Below are 20096 nucleotides of genomic sequence, written 5' to 3'. Positions count from 1 at the left end.
CAGTCTCTCATGTACTAAACCCAGATGGCAGCAATAATCCAAACATCAGCAACAGGGCACACAGTCTCTAGTTTTCCTTACAGATTAAAAGAGCATGTAGTATATTCTGATCCTTGCTATTTCAAAAATTGCTTCTTCCTTCAAGTGCATAATGATTCCCCCCCCCTTATTTATTGGTAATAAAAAACCTGAATGAGAAACAGCGGCTGGGTTTTTACAATGTATTTTAATAACAAAGTATTTTAATAACTGCTCATATTCCTAATAAAATGTTTTTCAACATTCTGTTACAAACCACTGGCAGGAAAGGGTGTCTAAGAACTCTTTTCTTAGACAAAGACTGCTGAAATCACCTTGAAAAGTTCAAATGCATTTAACAGCCTCAGGCCATATACTGAAGCCATTGATGGCTTTCTTCCTTTTGAATATGCTTGCATGAAGAGGGGGTGGGATAGAGGTACATTTGCAAGAATCTACTTGCATTAACACTTTGTTAAGGGATCTTTAAAATAGACATGCTAAGTATCTTCCTTTTGTTTCGGCTGCTCCTGATAGCATCATAGTATCAGACAGACTCCTTGGTCTCCAGTGTCTCTGCATGGCAACAGTTCTTGCTGGATTAGCATATGGTGGTAAACAAACCTTTGATCTTGAAAACTATTTTAAATATCAGGAAACTATATTCAACAGAGTCAAAGGCTATGGGGTAACAAAAATTATACTACTGTATTGCCATTCTTTCTGTCAGACAATGGGATATTCAGTACAACTTCTGCTATGTCAGTTCAGATGAGAAAGCAAAAGTCTTCAATATCTTAAGATATATCTAGAGGTGATAGTTGTGTTAGTCTGTTGCCACAAAAAAGCACATTCTTGAGGCATTTCAAAAGCTAACGTGCCACAAAAAAATTAAGGTGCTACAAGACTCTCTCATTTTCTTTTTCTGTGTTTAATCATCGTTCTACTAAATATGTATGTCATCTTTCCTCCAAAGGAGCACTGGATAGCTAGTGTACATGGTTCTTTCTGCATGTTATACTTACTACATGATATGAGGTGTAGGTGAGAGACTGCAACTGGTCCTAGGTCACACAATGAGATTCACAGGCTGAGTGGAGATCTGAACATAAACCCTCCTGGTCCTTAGCAAACACTCCAAAATCACAACACCACACTTAACTCAGCTGTATGGTCAATCCATGTTCCCAAATGAATTGTGACGGGGTTGAAAGATGCCTGCCCGCCTGCCTCCAGAGGGATTTCTGGGGGGTGAAGAGTGTGGTAAGAGAGATGCATAGCACAGAAGCAGAGGCAGAAATCAGCTGCAGTAAGGGATGGAACTTGTGGAGAGAGAACTTTAACAGAGAAGCATTGTGCATACCTAACAAAACTAACAAATCTCAGAGAAACTAAGGAATCCCAGAGGAAGGGACCTCATAACCTGCCATAATTATCCAAATGAGTTAGTTGCCTAGGTAAGGACTTTACCAACCAAAATTCACACCTCCAGCCTATCTTGCAGTTAGGCCTTGCACCTTTACCATTCAACAGAAAGGATATCAAACTATCTACTTGACTAGAAAGGAAAGCCTTTAGGAAGCCATCCCAACTCCTTCTGCCAGCCTAGGATAGCCCCTCTCTCTGACACAGCCCACCCAGCACTCCACCTATTCAGTAGCTAAGGAAATCTCCACCCACTCCACAAACACAGTATGCTTTGCCTGCTTTGTTGTACTGTATCTTTGTATTAAGGCAACAAACTATATTGCTTAAGCAAAGCATGCTTCCTGAGCTTTATTTCAGCTTTACCACATTGTGGCATTCTTTCAGGGCATAATCTGAGCCAGATCCCACCAAAACCTATATAAACTCATACAGACTCCAAAAGTGCTTTAAGGGCTGAGCTCTAAAACATGTAAAACAACATTTTGCCCTCACTTAGCATGGATTAGAGAAGGTCCAGTCACAGTCTCAACAATTCTCATTTTCGAATAATAGGCACCACACTCCAAATATATGTTGGCACCTTATACTGCAAAATGATGCCAAGAGGATGAAAAATATCAAACCAGCAAAAATAAAAAAATATTTCCATTCACAAACATCTACTTTGATCCCTTTTTCACAAGCCTCCACCACACACAATGGAACTATCATGAAAGCAAAGAGAAACATCACTTCCTTCCAGCCAACAGAAGTGCAGTGACAAAATTTGCTGCCTTCCACAGGCAGCCAGGTTAGTAAAGATGAAAAAACAAATTCAGCTCTCTGTTCAACACTAATTGGGAGGCTTTGGGCAAGTCTCTCAGCTTGACCTTCCTACCTTATAGGCAATCAAGAGGCAGAATGCTCTGACCTCGTCTGAGAAGTTGCAAGAGACCAAAAACAAAAACAAAACCCCACACCTATTGCAACCTTGAAATAGGTAGTCTGCTATCTCTTATTGTCAAATCAACCAGAGGGCAGTAGTTCTTGCTCAGCGTAACAGCTTTTACAATTTTGCATACAGAAGCCAGCACACCCTACAATTTTCATTAAAAGATATAATATCATAGAGGTTCATAAAAGCTCAAAGTCCAAATCTTGGGAGCTTCAGGGGTATAAATGAAGGCATCACATCTAAAACTTGGGCAACAGATGGAAGGCCCAGATTCCCTTTACTTGGGTAGATCCTGTCAGCTGATTCAGAATATGCTTCATTGGGTGCCAAGTGCTATCTCCAAGTCAGTAGTCAGAGTGCTGAAATTCAGTGTCTGTCCTGCAGCAATGCTCTAATTCTAAACCTAACCTACTTTTTACTGTGTTATTAAAAGAATAAAAAAATAAATTAGAAGGTTTAATGCAGATTTTTTGCATTTATTTTCCCCCTCACCCAATATATAGTACACCTCAAATATGTAACAGGACAGAGGTACAGAAGCAATGTGGGAAGGCAATTATAGGCTCTTCATTTATGGTGTAAAAAAAAAGGACGTTCGAAAGAAAAGCAAATTTAAACTTGTAATCTAACAACTTTCTTTTTAAGCATACAGAGTGTGCACATCTTCCAATTGCCCTCCACAGATCTGCAGGCAGAGAATTGATGTACCATCTCTTATAAGAAATGTGTCCTGTGTAAATATCTTTGTAGCATCAGATGTTGGATTCAGTCAGCCTGCTCATCGAAAGGGTGTGGCATCAGGCATTGCTTTCCGTACAGTTTCTTCCTAAGAATTGAGCATGCTGTCAGTGATGCCACAGATATAGCAATCCTGTACCCATCTAGAACACAGCAAGGAAAGCATGCGTCCTCATTTACTAATGGTAGACTTGTGAATAATGACACCAAGAATACTGATGGCATAACAGGTTTGGGGTTTTTCCCCCCGTTTCATTATGTTGCTTAATAAGTTGCTGTATATTAATTATGTTAAGCGTTTTGTAAGCTGCTACCTCCCTGCTTATTTAACTTATATGCAGAATTCATCATGCGAAAGGCTGGGCTGGATGAATCCCAAGCCGGAATTAAGATTGCCAGAAGAAATACCAACAACCTCAGATATGCAGATGACACAACCTTGATGGCAGAAAGTGAGGAGGAATTAAAGAACCTTTTAATGAGGGTGAAAGAGGAGAGCGCAAAATATGGTCTGAAGCTCAACATCAAAAAAAGTAAGATCATGGCCACTGGGCCCATCACCTCCTGGCAAATAGAAGGGGAAGAAATGGAGGCAGTGAGAGATTTTACTTTCTTGGGCTCCATGATTACTGCAGATGGAGACAGCAGTCACAAAATTAAAAGACGCCTGCTTCTTAGGAGAAGAGCAATGACAAAGCTAGACAGCATCTTAAAAAGCAGAGACATCACCTTGCCGACAAAGGTCCGTATAGTTAAAGGGGAGGTGCTTTAATCTTCCATTTCCTATGCTTTCTGCCTGCTTTGGTGACAAACTCACTGAACAATTGTCAACATAATGGGACATAGCCTGTTGAACAGGCACATAGACTTAACTCAATTACTTTTTCATCTTCACCCCCCATATTTAGTCCATTGGGTCGTCCAAATTACCTATTCGTTTTGCTTGCACAAAGCTTACATGTAGGTTAGACTATGTCTGGTCTTTATTGAGAATCCATTCTGATTTATTTATGGAGGAATTACATGAAAATGAACATTCATCCCAATTTGTTTGCAGAGTGTCTACACATATTTCCATTAGTCATTCATTTACCTCATGCTTTCCAATGCATTTGTCTATGACTTTCCAAACCACAAAATATCCATTTGTTTATAAGTGGGTTTGTTGTGCCAGAACAACAGAGCACTTTAACAGCACAAACCTAAAGTTCTGATATGTGCTTGGCTCTCTCCTGCAAGATATGGACAGTTTGAAGGCACCCCATGGTCAGGTCAGGTCACTTCTCCCTGCCCCCATCAACAGAAATTCTGGTCATGTTTGGCCATTTCTCAGCTATACCCTACAGTCTTCTCCTCTGGTCTCCCCTTGTCTCACCAGAGTTCCCTTACATCTATCCATGACTGTGCTGTCAAATATTTTATCTCTATAAGAGATCTGACCACATGGCACCCTACATCCTTCCTATATACTCCCCAATCCTACAGAAGGTCCTTGTCCTTACCTTTACATCTATCCATGTTCTTGCTCCCTTATTCTCGCTACTGTTATATCTCAATACTTTCTTGTGATCTTCACTCCTCCAGTTACATTACCCTCAACCACCCAAAGGTGTCCTGCTCCCTCAAAAGACTTTGGCCTTTCTCCCCCATATGCTTGGAACTGCCTCCTAGAACACTTGCATGATGTTAACCTGTCACCAGTTGTTCCTTTGCAGATGTGGTTTGCATTCAGCACTGTTTAAATCTGGCACCAAATGGAAGTCATGGCTGCAAAGGAACAATCAGGAGCATACTCTAAGCTGTGCATGCCTGATAGGTTCCCCCCCTCCCATGCCTGACATCATATGCTAGTTGATGGGTGTGGCCACCTGCCAGTCAATCCACCCAATGTGGCTTACAGAAGGTTGGCCACTTCTGGTTCCCACCCTCTGGCCAAAAGGGTGCTCTCCTGTAACTTAGCTTAAGCACATGTAACCAACATAATATTTCTTCCCTGTTGGCCTTTCCTTACTTCTGTCCCCTTCGATTGCCTCTTTGTTCAATTCTAATTGTAAGCTCCTCAGGAAAGGGATCTCTGTTCTTCTAAAAGCATCTTTGAGGATGATGACAGTATATAAATGATAATGATAAAATGGCACATAAGGTTTCCCATGGCTTGCCAGAAGTGAGGAATGAAGGATGAGCTTTGACACATGTTTGTGCATTTAAAAGACCAATGACAACAACCACAAAAAGTAATTGACAGGTAGGCAAATGGATACTGGTTGGATGAGAACTCATCTCAGTGTAGAGATGAGAACTGGATAGCCCCCAAATGTCCTAGAACATGAAGATTTGCCGTTCTTTGATGAAAATAGGGATGTCCCATTCCATAATGATAATTTTACTATTTATATCCCACACATCTTACTGGATTGCCCCAGCACTCTGGGCAGCTTCCAACATATAAAAAACATAATAAAACATTTAAAAAACCCTTCCCCATACAGGATTGCCTTCAGATGGCTCTGGGGTCGGAAAACTCCATTTCCTCCCACATATCTCCAGTGAAAATAGGGACATCTTAGGAAAAGCGGGACATTCTGGGATCAAATCCAAAACTAGGATGTCTCTGGAAAATAGGGACACTTGGAGGGTCTGGGAGAACAATATAGTAAATAAAATGTCTGCTCATTCTCACTACTTTGGGTGGGACGGGGGGGGGGGAGACACACACACACATATCAAACTAAGAGTATGAAACGGCAGCATTTTGTTGTTGTTGTTAATGTAGGTGCAGCACATTTACTACTTTTCCTGGCAGATCTGAACCCCTTAAATGCTCTTTTCTTCTCACTGTGTCTCTTAAAATTATGGTGCAAGCACAGAGAGGGGAGGGGAAGCTTTATCTGAAAAGTCTTCTTTCCCTTTACAGCTACAACCCTGCCAATGCAATACTGAGAACAGAGGGAAGGAATAATATGGGTTCCATATGGATGACATACCTTTTGGCCTAGCTGACATTTCAACATTTTGAAACAATGCACATATTACAGATGTAGTTAATTTGGTCCTTACTGCAAACCACTACATATACAGTAAATCATCTTGTAGGTTTCCTCCTCCCACATTCATAGCTGTGTGCAGAACAATTCCAATAAGCAGCAGACCAACTGACATAAAATGTAGACCACAAGCCAGTTGTTAGAATGCAATTCCAGTCTCTAGAGAGTTCCTTTAAGTAAATAGAAGGAACAACAGTTTGGAGGGTTGGAGGTTTACAGCCGAAGCGGGTGTAATGCTAATGAAACCCAAAGATTTCTTATAAAATGTTACTTCAGTGAATAGGAGAAACCTCTTTTTTAATGGACAGTCTGCTTCTTCTATGGCTTCTGTCTCTGAAATTCCCTTCCTTTTCATATGAGATTTCATTCAAAAGGAGCACTTTCAGGAAATTCCAACAATATTTTCAGTCAATAATGCAAATACTCAATTTGACCAATTCTTACTAGAATATGAAAATAATCTGGTAATCTACATTTGTAGTAATCTACATATTGGAAAGCCGACAAGCAGCATTTCAGGGAAGTGCTTTATTTTCACAATTTCTTTATTGATTATGTCCTCTCCCAAACTAGTGTACAGGCCAAAAACTTTTATAAGGTTGTCTAGATTGTGTACAGATGAGCATCCTATTCCACACAAATGATGTCAACACAGACTTGGAGACTGATCCAGGAAAAAGAAAGAGCTTTCTCAACATGTGTAATAAAAATGCAATATCTGTGTTGGTTAGAATGCTCTTCCACACTACAACCACTTTCTCTATCGCATTCATATTGATATGTTCACATGATTAGCAGAAGAGAGACTCAAAGCAGATTTCACCCTAAGAATGTTTTGTGAACAATGACTGCTCTCCTATGCCTTCAGTGTTAAGCTGTCAAGGCACTTGTCCAGCTATCCAGATGCAGCACAGCAAAGCTTTAATTCTCTGAGAATAGAAAGGTGGTTGAGTAGTTAAATTGCCCAAGTACTTGAGGTGACCAAAAACAAAATTTAAAAAATCTGTGGGATTATCTCATCATCCCCGTAATGGATAGAGTTCCGGACTATAACTTTGGATACCCAAGTTAAATTCCCTTCTCAGCAGTGAAGATCACCTTCAGTGACTCCTCCTTAGTCTAACCAGTCACATTAAGTTGTCTTATGGATAAAATATGTGACGGAGAGCCATATTAAGGTTACCAGATTTTTTTCAATGAATCTGGGGACACTTTTCAACTTCAATGGATTTTGTATGGGCACTGATTTCTAAATCCAGGGACTGTCCCTGGGAAATGGGGACGTCTGGTAACCTTACCATATATGCCATCTTGAGCTCCTTGGAAGGAAGGCAGGATATGTGTAATAAATAGATAAATAAACTCAAAGATCCTAAGCCATTTCTGGATCAATATGGCAACCCTATCTTATTTTTTTCTACTCCAAAAAAGCCATCATAGGGTTATACTAGTGCAAACTTAGGGCATGTTTACCAGTGCATGGTATTTCTAATGAATTTTAAGAGTCAGCACAGACATACATACAAACTTCCCAGCACTATTCCCTTCCTTGGGCAGGAGCTCATTTTCACACTGCATACTCAAGAAGGTGCATATTACAGTGGTACCTCGGGTTACATATGCTTCAGGTTACAGACTCCGCTAACCCAGAAATATTACCTCAGGTTAAGAATTTTGCTTCAGGATAAGAACAGAAATCATGCAGTGGCGGCGCAGCGGCAGCAGGAGGCCCCATTAGCTAAAGTGGTGCTTCAGGTTAAGAACAGTTTCAGGTTAAGTACGGACCTCTGGAACAAAGTAAGTACTTAACCCGAGGTACCACTGTAGAGCTAAAAACTATATAGATATTTTATTCCTCTTTTATGAGGTGTTTGCAATCCCTCCTAGTTGTGTGTTATCTGCAAATCTAAGGATCCTCTATACCTCTAGTCATTGAAGATTGCTTGGTCCAGGACAGAGTCCTGAGGCACCCAACTTGAAACCTCCCTCAAAAGTTTGATGAGAAACCACTGGTACTCTTTGAGTATGAATTTACAACCAGCTGTGAATCCACTCAACAGTACAGTGTGCCCAGAGTTTTGATGATCTGCTTTTCAATCTCATCCCAACAGTGTTTTCCTTTAAAATATGTTTATTATTTCTATGGTCAGGTTTATATTTATTCAATGAGAACTTTATTGTGGCAGGAAGCTGGACAACAAAATGTCATTTAGCAATTGCTCAATAGGCAGATGTAATTAAGCAACTTATTTATGGTACATAGACTCATGGCACATTATAATAACCAATAATGTATTGCTATTTTGCATTATCACATGCATATGCTAGACTAACAAGTAGCAGCTAACAACCATCTTGAGCACATCAGATCAGACACAGTGTAAAGCATTTATACTAAGGTTTTGCAGGAAGAGTACATATTTCATTTGCTTACCATAGGCTATTGTAACCACACTGGTTAGCCCACTGAGAATATCTAAATGTTATAATAAATCTTATCTCGGGACTTTACTATCAGTTTGATAAACATTTCAGGTAATTTCAGTAGTGACTTTACAAATTACATATCTTTAAGAACAGAATAGTAAAGACACTACAAACTTCCTTCCACACTTCCTGTATTTAAAGAGCAAGCCTTCCTATTCTTTTATGATACAATACTGCCGTTTCCTGGTACCCTATTTTGTTACTCACAGAAAGGGTCCACAAACATGTATCCCCCACATGAAAGGGATTGACATCGATGTAGAACAAAGGAGTCACTTCCTCTAAGAGAAGCCCCACCACCACCATTAAAAAAACATCCAACTTGTTGCTTAATTTAGTACTACCATTGCAGATAGCATCATGGTGAGTGGGTCAGGGGAGCCACACAAAAACAGGAGGAGGGAAAGGTAGCGTTGGCAGAGTTTCATCACTGTATCTTTTATTATTGGTAGCCTCAGCCATAAGTTTTTTGGGGACAGTCACAAAAGCCAAACTGATCTGGCAGGAAAGAGAGATGATGGTAATGAATTATATAGATGGAAATAGGCAAGTATGCTGAAGTTTATGGCACAGCAGGAAACTAGGCCATATTGTGCTACATACTAGGCTTGTTGCAAATGCAAAAGAACTGATTTGTTCCCAATAATTAACACAGTCTTCAAAAAGGAAAATGAAAGCCAGTCAATAGAGCTCAGGAACCTGTTTGTAGGTCAGCATCATTACCCAAAAGTGAGGCTAAGTTGGAGTAGGGAACTGGGTCTGAAAAATGACTTTCTTTGTGCCTTTGAGAACTGTAGAGCACCAAAAGGACATGTTTTAATAGTGAAGGAAGCACTACAAAGGGATGCATGTAGGTGAAGCCTTTCCCTTCAATAGATACTTATGGACAGCGACTGCATGCCTAATCCTTACCAGAGTCAAGACTACTTTCCTTCTGTTCCGCAGTGCAGTGGCGTAGCGTGGGGGATGCAGGGGGGCCCGGCCGCACCGGGCGCAACATCTGGGGGGGGGGGCGCGCTCGCCGCCTCCGGAGTCGCCGAAGAGCCTCGGGCGCAGGCTGTAGCAGAGCCCCATGTCTCGCGGAACCGACAAGCTGTGCGTGCGTCCGGGCTGAAGGCGTCCGGCAGGCAGTGGCTCTCAGCAGTCGCCACGGTCCCTGCGCGTCAGGGCCGCGGAGGGCGCGCCAGGCAGCCCCTCCTCACAGCCCCGCCGCCGCCGCTGCTGCAGCTGTTGGGCCATGTTGCATTTTTCTCGCCTCTCTGCCCTCCTCCTCCTCCGGGCAAGTGGCGTCGTTTGGGTGGCAGCGCCAGCGGCAACTCGTCTCAGATCACCTGACACGGACCCGCCGTCGCCGTCGCCGTGGCTACCTTACCGTAAATACCCCAGCCCAGGCAGCAGCAAGAAGAAGCTGGCAGCGGCGGCAGGTTAGGGGTTAGGGGGCGCAAATTACTTGCCTTGCCCCAGGTGCTGACAACCAACGCTACGCCGCTGCCGCAGTGACACATTCAGACACAACCAAAGTAGTTTATTGCTGGTTTGGCCTTCCTTACATTGTGCAACAGTATAGACCATGGCAAAGGGCTGTGGTAAGGAAGGGCAGTATGGAAAGCTGAATGAAAATATAAAAACACTAGAAAAGTGTTCTGGAGTTGTGTCACACATTTATCACAGCAGAAAGAAAGAAACATGCCACTATTCCTCTGTGCTAATAAAATCCCACATATTTATATTTAAAAAACTTAAATTTAGGTGTTACATTTTCACGTTTCTCTTATTTGTTATCAATATTTATTACATTTCTATACTGCCCTCTATCTGAGGAACAGGGCAGTTTACAGTGTAACTGGGGATTGTGTACACTGGATATTAAAAGGGGGTGAAACTATCCCAACTCTATGTCTGAATTTCATGCAAGTTCAAATTCAGTGCACTTTGTGTTGGCTTTCATTTATTTGAAATGTATATCTGAAATATACACCTGAACACTAGAATTTTTTTATGAGGTATCACATAAAAAATGTGTTATGCGTTCTGTAATTTGCTAGGAGGTGGTATGTTCCTATTTATTTCTGGACTCAATTTAAAATGCTAGTCTTAGCCCAGGGGTCAGCAACCTTTTTCAGCAGTGGGCTGGTCCACCGTCCCTCACACCATGTGGTGAGCCGGACTATTTTTTTGGGGGGGGGGAATGAACAAATTCCTATGCCCCACAAATAACCCACAGATGCATTTTAAATAAAAGGACACATTCTACTCATGTAAAAACACGCTGATTCCCGGACCATCTAGGGGCCGGATTCAGAAGGCGATTGGGCCACATCTGGCCCATGGGCCTTAGGTTGCCTACCCCTGTCTTAGCCTATAAAGCTCTAAGAAACTTTGATGAAGTTGGAAGATGGAATCTTCTTTGTGGTCACACCAATATGAATCATTGTAGCGCAAGGGTGGGGAATCTTAGGTTTGGTGACCAAACACAACGCTCCAAGCCCCTCTCTATCTAGCCCTTGGGACCCTCTCCAGGCCATGTTTTTCACTGATGCTTCTCTACAACCAAACAGTCTCTCAACCACCCAGTGCTTTTGCCTGGGGGGATTGTTTCTGTGAACTGAATACTGTACTTCTTGCTTGCCTGAATAGAGGGTAGAGAGTGGAGAGGTGTGGCCGTGTGTAGAAATTTCTGGTTTTTGCATGGCTGGAATGCAGAGCTAATGTGCAAATGAAAGAGTTGCATCTCTTTTCACCCACTTTTCACAACTGACCACACCCACTTTTACTTCTGGTTCCCAAAAGCCTAAATTGTCCACATTTAGGCTGAAATAAGATTCCCTACTGCTATTGTGGAGATTTGCCTAGCTCTTACCAGTTATCTTTCATATAGATATTTAAATTATTTTTATTCAAAAAGGCTGTTAATACCTCATTCTGTTACTGTGTTCAGTGATTTCAACAACTATTTTTCATGCCTAGTTTGTAACCTGCTCTAGCAGAAGGATGGCATATAGATACAAAAATAAATAATGAGTGCATCATATAATTTCTGGCAACTCTACACCCCATGAATAGTTGCAGAGTCAGCCTCATATTCCTTTATTTCAAATCTACTATTTTTAGGGGTTTGTTATTGTTTTTCCTTAAGCATGGGAAGACATTGATACTTTCCCCCTTGATGGGGAAATGTTAACTTAAATGGAATGTTTGTTTATACTTCTAGATTGCTTGTTTATTTTAGTAATGGTAAGCTAGGCTCAGTGCCCTTGTAAGGACCTGTTTAAAAACGATCTGATTTTTTTAATACAGCTCCCCCCCATTCTATTACTGGATATTATCCCTTGGGAGTTATACTAACTGACTAGTAATAAACCTGCCTCCTAGACAGCACAGTTGGATTCATTCAAACAAGTAATATAAAATTAAGGATGAACATTTGCAATTAATTCTGAATTAACAAAATCTCACTAATTTTGTAGAATCCTTTATGTGTGATTTTGGGAATGTGTTTCTGTTAGATATAGGTTCCAGTTGGAACCCAGAGTTTAGCAAGCATCTTGCAGCAAAAAAATTATTCTCCTTCAAATGTTGGTTATCTTGGAGATCAAGCACACATGGCGATTTCCCTTTACCTTTGTCAAATGATCAAGATGATAGATTCTAGTAACCCCACCATACATCCTTTAAGCTTTGCATTTTTCCTCTGCTGGCTTCTGTGTGCTGCAGAATAGTATCTTCTTTCTAAAGGGGACCTGCTATTCCACTGATCCCCTGCTGTCTTATTGTTTCTTTGTGCTCCCTCTTCTCTTACTCTCTTGTTGTCTTTAGATTTATCACCTACCCTTTCCAAGGTCTTGGGTTGAGTAACAATCTGTTTCCCTTAAAAAAAGCCCATGCTAGAATGCAAACATAAAGTTAATGGCTCTGTTTCTCTCCATAGACTTCAACCCAGTATGCTGACAGTGGTTGTTATCTGAAAGAGTGTTGTTAGTTGTCCCCCATGTTGCAGAGGCCAACCAGAAGCAGTGCATTTAGTGCCACTGGTTCCATGCTGCAGAAAACCCTTCCAAACAGAGACTCAGCAGGCATCCTTGCTTTTGCCTTTTGACTCTTGAAGACATTTTCATGCTGACAGGGCCTATACAGTTGTTTTGAATTTTCTTGAGTAGCCAGTCATTTCAATGATGGTACTGTACTATTTTTAATGGCTTATCTTTTTATATTGTTGTACACTGCACTTATATTTTATGAGAGAGCAGCATCTAAATACTTCTATAAATATAAATATATAGCAAACAATATGTTCAACCTACACTGGTAAAATATTTCAGGCCGCGGGATAAATATAGCTGCATATGAAAATTGTAATTGATTTTACATGCCCCAGACAAGAACCAATTAAAAGCTTCTGAACAAAACTTGCTACTTCTACAACATCATGATGAAGCCATGTACTGTGAAGTTGCAATGCAGCTTATTATACTATAAAATATATTGCAATAGATGATGGCATCCCTTTGGGGGGGAAATATTACGTGGCAGGCAGAATTCAATGGGGAATTATTTAGGAAACTGACTGTTGATCTAGGGAAGAGACACTCCCGGAAACATATGGCTTCCAAGATCAGTTTTTATTATCTATGGCACTGTTCTAAGTGGGCTTCTGTAGTCCCTCAGTGGTATTTAACATTCATTCCACTTGTAAGTTATAACACTGCCAGTTTTGATACACTAGCGTAGTGTAGTGTAGGTTGTCAGAATTTGTTTTAAGAGCACTAGCAAGAAGCAGATACTCACAAGTAGCAGCTAGACTTAGAGCTGCTTTGCATGTAACTCTAAGCCAATGCTGGGAAAGCTGTGGACCTAATGTAGCTGGACTCAAACTCCCACTATCCCTGACTGCAGACCATGCTGGCTGGGGCTGAAATAAGTTGGAGATCAGTAACATCTAGAGGGCCATAGGCTCCCCAGCCCTGTCCAAAGCCAAACCATGCCTTAGCGTGTGAGCAAATGTACAGGCTTCCAGTGAGAAGATTGTGGTTGCTTTGCTTCTGTATTGTAACTGTGGGCTAATCTGTCATTTGGCTTACTGTTACATCCTAACCTGGGCTCATGGTTTATCTCTTCCAGACAAACCACAAGCAATGCATCATAGAACAAGTATTGACTGCATCTTATGGTTTGTCTGGAGCAAAATAAACCGTGAGCCCAGGTTTGGCTGCAATGCTAAGCCAAATCACAGTGAAGCTCAAAGCAGTGTGGCAGCAGCAAAACTAGGAGGAGCACAGCAGCTGCAATGTTCTCAATGGGAGCCCACATGTTTGCTCATTCAAGCTAAGCCATGGTTTGCTTTCATGTTAAGTGTGAATTGGGCCTTAGTGGCATGACACGCTACATGTTTCTCGAACCATCTGCACAGGCAGCACCTCTGTCTTGCTTGAATTTAACATCAGCTTGTTTCCCTGCACTATTCTGCACTATTCAAACTGCACTAGTTTGAATTTCCACAGGCTCTGAGATTAAAAAAAAAAGTGGAGATGAGAGCTGGAAACTCAGAAACATACCAACAATACTATAGCTTAAACTTCCAGATGACTTTCCCCAGCTTTATCATGATAGATGTTTAAGATCAGGAGGTACAATATCGATTCTGTGGAACCCCTTTGGCCAAAGGCCAGGGAATGGAGCTAAGTCCTGCAGTATCACCTTATGGAAACAACCAAAACAATGCCTCCTAAGCCCAGCCCAAGAGATCCAGAAAGATACCATGGTTGATGGTACTGAAACCAATGAGAGGTCCAGAAAAACTAGTAGGGTAGCGTTCCCCACATAGGTTATCTTGCTCAAGTCATCTGTCAAGGCAACAAAACTGTTTCATCCCAAAACCAAGCTTGAAACCAGATTGGAATTGATGCTTCGTTGAAGTCTACTTTGAGATGACAGGCTGCCCAGTAAGACAGAAAGCATGCATACTTACATACATACTACATACTTAAACCAAATTCCATGCTATAGATTTCTCTTGCATTTAAAATCCAGGGCACATAAAAGAAGCGTTAGTTTTTTAAAAAAAGCATTTTTAGAATAGTACATTCTGCCACAGCATCTTCTTATTTCACACTTCTATTTTAGAAAGACTTTCTACACATTGCCACCTTGTGGATATATCACCTAACTGTATTATTGTTCTCCAGTCTTCACATCACATTGCTTTTCATGTTTTATACAGCTTGCTGCATATATTGGATTAGTTACTGGATTAGTTAGTTAAGCGAGATACTTAAACTAATATTTTAAAATTCCAATAAAATTCTCAGTCATTCGTCATTATAAAGATGGTATGCCATCAAATGGCTTTATTGTTTAGAAATATTGATTGCAATGCTTTTGAATTGTTTTACATGTACTGCCAGCCACTTTAGGCTTCCTGAAGGAAGAAAAAGAACGTCATAAATATGAAATTCAGTCAATATCTATCTTAGTAAGGCAACAAAAACACAGAACTTACTTTGTGCATTCATGCACCTTCCCCAGTTGCTAGAATGAAATGATTCTTTGCAGCAATTCAGTTCTGAAAAAGAAAATAAAGCATTGTTTAGCTCAACAAGAAAAATCAGAAGCAGCAACCTAAGACATTTGTTTTTCCAGAGGCACAGTCATGTAGCCATACAAAGATGAGAAACTATTCATTACAGTGCACACTATCAAACACAGAGCTACTGTTAACAAGATGCATCTCCTATATTGTGATGTCTCCTTGATCTAGGCATAACACATGCCTGAAATCTGAAAAAAACACAAAAGGTAATTGGAAAGATAGACTGTAATCACTTCTCCATTCTAATGAGCAGGCCCCACTAAGCCCTGGGAATTCAACATGGTGCAATCCTTACACAATTATTTATATAAATAGTTAGAGTGTGAATACCCATAGGACACATCAGGATACCTGTATGAATGTTACATCATGCTGCAGTACAAAGGTGTTTATCTCCAAGATAAAAAACACACACACAGAGAGAAACTGTTCAGAGATGTTTGAACCTAAGCAAAAAACAAAAAGTGTTTTATATGTCTTCTCCAGAATAAAACGCTGGTTGATATCCTAAATGTGAAAATACTGAAATATAAAATGAAGGATATGGCAGACAAGCAGTGTGGCTCTCTGGATTGGTTGTAGGTAAGAAAGCAGGCAGGTGCAGGGTGGGCTGAGGTTGGTGGGACGATCCCCATGCAGCAGCAGTAATATCCCACCTTGTTCTTCTTTTGGTATCTGTACACATGGAAAAGCACTATTTGTTTGCAATGTTCAGTCATGTAGCACAGTGTGTGAGCTATCTGGGGTAGCTAAATACTTAGCCACCTCACAGCCATCTTCTAGTTGCTATGGTTAGGTAAGATTTGTTCTCCTTGCACCCTCCAAACAGATTGCCTCTCAGGACACCGAGATCCTTCAGATTCATAGTGAACCAATACTTTCCTCTCTTGAATGGCAACATTTGAAAACGCGTCAAGTGAACTGATATTACCCTTCATTTACTTTCCCGTTCTTAACAGCTTCCATTCACTTCAGCATATCACTTGATATCTTCCAAGTACAAGCTGTCAGTTCCCCTGAAACTCTTACCCCCGAGCACCAAGACCTTGCCACATTTCCTTTCCAACACTTTCATGCACATGACAGAAAGGTGCAAATTTAAATTTCCCAGTTATATGGAGTGCTAAACCAAGTGATTTCAATGATTTATATTCATTAAATGATGCATGGAATAGGAAGCTGCTTAAGGAAGCAGGACGAAAAGCTGAGTCAGATCATTGATCCATCTCACTGAGTATTGTCCAATGCAGCCAACGTGGTGTCCTCCAAGTGTTGTTGGGACTACAACTCCCATCAGTCCTAGTCAACATAGCCAATGGTCAGAGACAATGGAAGCCTCTGCCAATCTCCAGTCAAATCAATTCTGCCCAGCAGCAACTCCTCTGCCTCAACTCAATTCGGGACATCAAGCAGGCCACATTTTTCTTCTGTGTTCAGGGAATCTGACATCTTACAAGGTTGAAGGTATGACATATTATGCCAGTTGTTTTGCTTTGACAAATCATGAGGAGGTGCAAAAAGCAATGAAAGGCACTGAAGCATCACTTCCAGACCACTGAAAATTCTACCCATTTGCCCCCCCTGCCACCTGTACTGCCTTGCTTTGGTTGTTGACTGTTCTCCAGGCATAGCATACTTGGAAGGCTAATTTGCCGGTGGTACCATCAGGGCAGGACTTTGGGGCAGGTATCCAGAGCCTCACTCAGCAGAATGGGGTTCCCCCAAACTCATCAGGGTTGGCTTACCACAATTTGAAGTGAATGAAGCAATACGGCAATCTAAAGAAGGGAGGCCCTATTAAACTACCAAGTTCCGAGTCTGAGGTTACTGAACTGTACTACCGAACTTGATTTAGAAAGGGGGAGTGAATTAGATAAAAAGTTGATAATTTTAGGACGTTGGATCAATGGCAGTTTTCTATACAGCCCTGTTCATGATCCACCTCTGTGGAAAACCACAAAAAATGGAGATACCACCAAAAACCAATGCAAAGAGAACTGGGAAGTTCTATAGAAAATTGATTCACACACACACAAAATTTAGAAGCCACAGTGAGTCTTCTGCTACACAGACCTACTCTTGAAGAGAAATGGGGGGGGGATGCTTTTTGCAAGGATTGCATAGAACTATCACAGTAATCATAAACAATCATCTTACGTTCCACTGTATTCTCTCCCATCATTATTATTTGCCCCAGCCTATGAGCCAGTTCTTTCATTATAGGAGCCACATGGCTGCCACTCTCTTCTTACTCCACCCCACACTCCCCATAGCAACATAAGAATGTAGGGAACAACATGGGAGGTAAGGACATGATTGTATGGAAAAAATGATGCTGGCATCAGAGTGTGGAGGATTACCATGGCTCTTGCAGTGAGATCCTTCTATGTGGTTTCTATGTGGTATGGGGCCCTCAAAGAGCAGTAACTACTAAGCTCTTGTAATATAAAAACATAAGAGCAAAAAGTCTGAAGCATTGGGGGAAGGGGAATGCCATCAGATGATGTGAAGATGTTCTGGATCTTCTATTGCTCTGGACACATGCAATGTATATGTTTCGCCCACCCCAACAATAGCCAAAGTCCATAAATTCTTTAGAGTAACAAGCTTTCATATTATCAGTCCACATATACAGGATATTCACTTCCACACTCAGGGGCTGGGGTGCCTATTAGAGGGAATGATAGAACTGCAGAGACATTCCAGACCAGTCTGTACAGGTAAGTAAAGGACTCAATGCTGACGGTCAAATAATGACTTATGCAAATATAAAGACGGTGCTACTGGGCTGGTTTAGGCAGCAATCCTAAACATGCATTATGAAATCAGTTCCATGGAACTTAGTAGGACTTCATTCCAAACAAACTTGTTTAAGACTGGATTGTTAGTTTCAGAACTCGATAATCATCTACTTAAATGCCCAGTAGACACACACAGCACCAGCAACACAAGAAACATTTCACTGTAGAAAACAATATGTGAGATTATTTTTAGTGCCGTTTAAGTCTCTGCAATAAATGCACTTTAAAGCTCTTACCAACATTATGTCCCCTAATCTTCAGGGCCAAGGATACCACTTTTCATTATCAATGAGCCTGACAAGCATTCATCTGAACAACTCTCACTTGAGCCCTCTGGTGCTCAATTGATTTCACAGTGAGTTAAGAGCTTGCAGCACCTGACATTCCATAACAAGATCTATAGAATTCGCTCAAGGCCACAGGCAGAACTGTCGAAGTTCTCCATCATGCTGTCTAAAGATGTCTTCAAAGTTTTCATAGGCAAGTGATCATATCCATAGGAATACAGTCATAAATATTTTATTGGTTACTATTAAACCATGGACAACAGAGCAAGCAGAACGACTATGTTGACATACATGGTGGCCTTTTGTAATTGTAAGTAAGCCTATGCAAAGCTATCCAAACTGCTTCCAGATTAGAACACTAGTTGATGTAGTTTCTTGTGCTGAACTTAACTGAACAAAAGCTGTCTATCTCACAGTCAAATTAAGTAGGACATCAGCGATGCATTAATACAATTCCAATGTCTCTTTGCTCTCTCAGTCTTTTTGCTAATTGTAGCCAGTGGGCATTCAAAGTTGGATCAGATTGTGTCAGGAGGGCAGAAGGCCCTTAACGGCTACTTTCAGCCAAAGGGAGAGAAGGAGACAGATGCCTTCACACATCTAACACCATGTCGAGTTTGGCTCCCAGCTATATAGTTTTGCTCACAAATATCTTATCAGAACATTCTTGTGGTATTTCAGCCCCAGGAACTTGACTTTCTGAAGTATCAAGGAGTCAGGGGTTATTAAAGTGAACACCAGGTTAACTGCCTGATATAATAACATGAAAAGGCCCTGCTCCATTTGCTTTTCTCCAGAGACAGTTCTGTAAATCAAAAGAGGCAACCTGTTTCAAAGTTAGCCTTTACTCTGCATTTCTATTCCCAGTCCAACCATTGCTCCAAGGCCCAGATCCCAGCAGTAAGTGATCATGCACTGAGGCACACAGTCACATGGAAAAATGTTAAGTGGGACTCAGCTGCATACACAGGGGAATCCACAGCAATTTCTGTCACTGGTCTAGAAGTTATGGTTCCTGAATATATGCTCGCATGGAGAAGATAAAGCACTGCCTGCTTATGTGAATCAGCTCTATGGTATATTTAAAGCATTGCCCAAAATCACTCTTTCTTTTTCCTTCACGATAACCTTTGAGTGCCCATAGCTGCATGCAAAATGTCCTAGGTTAAAATTGTGGCTACTCCAACTAAAAGTATCATGGGGGGCTGAGAAAGATTTATTCCCAAGACTTTGGAGTGCTATTGCCAAAGCAGACAGTACTAGATGGACAAACGGTCTGGCTAAGTATAAAGCATCTGTATAAGATGACATTTATGCACCACTATATTAATCCAAGCACCATTCCAGAGTGTGTTTCCTGTGTTTTAAAATGCTAAAGGAAAAAGGCCAAGAATCTTTAGAAAGGTTGTTCAAAACATGGGGAAACAGCCATTGCCGATTCCTTCTCAGAAACCATCAGTGCATTCTGAAATTATTCTGCATCTGGCAGAGACTATTGTAATTAAGTATTCCTACCATCCCCTGTAATCCACCTTAACACTATTACACACAACAGACTTTGGTCTCCCAACAAACATCATGCCCAGGCAGGACAAGTGCAAGACATTCCACCATCTTAAGATGGGATGGTGTTGCCACCACATTCTCCTCATTTTCCCCACTGCAACCTCTTCCATCTTCCTTCTCTTCCTTCAGCACTGCTGCCACTCCCCCATGCTGCCAACAAAGTGGTAGCAGTGCAGACATTCCATGTCTTGCACAAAGGGGTTATTC

The 20096-nt window shown here is 41.2% G+C and overlaps 1 protein-coding gene and 1 long non-coding RNA gene across 4 annotated transcripts in view; one reads left to right on the top strand and one right to left on the bottom strand.

The window, feature by feature from the left end:
• Positions 1-4816, top strand: part of LOC310766674 — a 72514-nt gene extending 67698 nt beyond the window's left edge. For both annotated transcript variants that reach the window (XR_014550341.1, XR_014550342.1), the window contains one exon: positions 3510-4816. This is a non-coding gene — a long non-coding RNA (uncharacterized lncRNA). The remainder of the gene's footprint in view (positions 1-3509) is intronic.
• The window catches only part of MAPRE2 (microtubule associated protein RP/EB family member 2), an 89044-nt gene that overhangs the window by 50749 nt on the left and 18199 nt on the right, over positions 1-20096 (bottom strand). For both annotated transcript variants that reach the window (XM_083623086.1, XM_083623087.1), the window contains exon 2: positions 15146-15208. The gene's annotated coding sequence lies outside the window, so the exon portion shown is untranslated. The remainder of the gene's footprint in view (positions 1-15145; positions 15209-20096) is intronic.

Source organism: Podarcis filfolensis, assembly GCF_964270895.1.
Source record: "Podarcis filfolensis genome assembly, chromosome: 7".
Lineage (NCBI taxonomy): Eukaryota > Metazoa > Chordata > Lepidosauria > Squamata > Lacertidae > Podarcis > Podarcis filfolensis.
This window is presented reverse-complemented; position numbering and strand designations above follow the sequence as displayed.